General features: G+C 47.0%; 1 protein-coding gene across 1 annotated transcript in view; it reads left to right on the top strand.

Annotated features, from left to right (window-relative positions):
- LOC106740546 (nephrin-like) overlaps positions 1-2,240 on the top strand; it is a 522,836-nt gene that overhangs the window by 70,778 nt on the left and 449,818 nt on the right. The gene's annotated exons all lie outside the window — the stretch shown is intronic.

Genomic DNA, 2,240 nt, shown 5'->3' with positions numbered 1-2,240 from the left:
AGCGGGGGGGGGGGGGAGAAAGATGGATGAAGAGCGAGGCGAGAACAGGGAGAGGATCGCGCGCGCACCCTTTGGATGTTTACAAAGGTAAATCGCGGCTCTTACTGGAATTTGTTAGACGTGCCTTTCCCGTCGAGATAGGGAGTACTTCTTGGGGAATGAGGAGAGAGAGAGACGGCTGAAGCGAGGCAGTTGCGCGCTCGGGAAATTCGTTGCCAAGGGATCACCGATACCAGCGATTTCGATGGTATTACCGTAAACGACGCGAGTCAGACTCGATTAACTACGATGAGATGATACTTTAACGTACGAATAGACGCGGCTGGTGCAACGGGAAGGGAAGAAAGAAAGATCGCTCTTCTCTGCCTTTGGATATTTTGTAAATCTTTTTAGGATTTAATTTCAATTTATGTATAATATTACGGTGTGTATATATATATATATAACATTACGTTGAAGCTGATATATGGCCGCGAAAGCATTAACGTATAGAAAAAATATGAGGGACGTAATGTATAATAAATAATGAATGGTTTAAGATAAGTAAAACGTACGGACTGATGAGCGATGAGATGTGAAACGTCAAATTCTGAGTGGACGAAATTTCGGTTCTTCACTTTTGTGCTTTTGTAACAGTCGTATACTTCATTATTTACATAATTCGAATGTAGCGCGGCACGTTAATCGAAAAATCTGCTTGCAAGTGAAACGAAGAATGGGCGAAGAAGCAAAGCAACGAAAAATAAGAGATCGTCCTTTGAGTTGTTTATAGAGGTAAGTCGTGGCTTTCATGGAATTTGCATACCTTTGCGCTAGAAAATGGCCACGCGAAGGCAAATAAGACTCAAAGGCAGGGCAATTTCGTCGTCGACAGTAGAAAAATTACTATAAAAAGATTCGTTTATCTTGAATCGTCAAAGAGCATAAAACGTGGTTACCAATTGTCAAGATCGCGATATCCAAGGTATCATCACGCTCATTAAACGCGAAATTAATCTTCTAATGATCGGGCTCGGATCCGATCTTCTGCTTCATGTTTTGTTCATTCTTCGTGTAATTAATGTGCAAAATGAATAAAAGTTATTATTTCTCTCCTCAGTTCTTCATTAATAGAATCATATTAATAGATATTTGATTGGAAACAAGTCTTATCTCCCAAGAAACTTCTAAATTTCCACATGTTCCTTTGAAAAACATTAACATCGCGCCTCTTGACCGCGAGAAATCGCGAGGCAAAAGAGATAGAACGTTATTCATTGGAGAAGCGCATCGGTGACGGGTGGATTGATCGATACGTATATGGGCAAAGAGATAGAGACGGCGGGGGAGTGGGCGGAAGAGAGAGAGAGAGAGGGGGATGCATGCATCGGATGTGTTTACAAAGGTAAATCGCGGTGGTTTTCGTGAAATTCGAACTGGCGGCGGTCGCACTGTGAAAACGAGAACCGACGCCCGAGGTGTAGAATAGTTTCACGGACAACAAAGGACCAAAAGCTCTCGCTCGCGCGGACGAATATCGTAACGAAGAACCGGCACGGGATTCGCCGTTAATTTTGAGTGCCCCGGCATTAATGACACGTAGTTAAGAAGATAATTAAAGCGGTGCGAAGAAAGCGGCGCGTTGATTACGCGGTCGCGCTAATGCGAGGGGATGGGACGTTCGTGCGCGAGAAATTTCTGTCGGGCTAACGGCGAACGTGCGCGGAAAACGTCGCGAGTTCCTCATCGGATTAATCGCCCCGCAGGGAGGGCAGGAAATGCCGTTGCAAACACACAGGGGGTGCGCACAGGTCGAGAGCAGCCAGAGACAAGCAGGGCGGCCAGGTAGAAGAGAGGGAGGGAGCGCGTAGGCGTCCGACANCCGCGGAATTAGCTTCGCTCCCTTTCTCCTTCTCTCTCTCTCTTCCTGCGACCCGCCGAGAAAACGAGTGTGCGAGCTCGAAGGGTCGCAGGAAGAGAGAGAGAGAAGGAGAAAGGGAGCGAAGCTAATTCCGCGGATAACAAAGAACAAAGCGCCGTCGATGGTACACTGTTCTGTAAATGAATTGTGGCCGAGTAGGATTAAGCCCCGTTCATTACGACGGTAACCTCCGGTGCGGTGCGCAATCGGTTTAAAGAAGCGCGTTAACGGATCGTTAGCGACGATGGCGAGGGAGGCTATCTTCGAACGCGTCCTTCGATCTCTCACCCTTCCCGCGCGTTTGTTGTCTCCCGCGCTTCTTGCTAATCTTATCCCCCCC

The sequence above is a fragment of the Dinoponera quadriceps genome, unplaced genomic scaffold (assembly GCF_001313825.1).
Source record: "Dinoponera quadriceps isolate SergipeBrazil2010 unplaced genomic scaffold, ASM131382v1 scaffold396, whole genome shotgun sequence".
Classification (NCBI taxonomy): domain Eukaryota; kingdom Metazoa; phylum Arthropoda; class Insecta; order Hymenoptera; family Formicidae; genus Dinoponera; species Dinoponera quadriceps.
The sequence above is the reverse complement of the archived record's forward strand: the minus strand, read 5'-3'. Positions and strand labels throughout refer to the sequence as shown.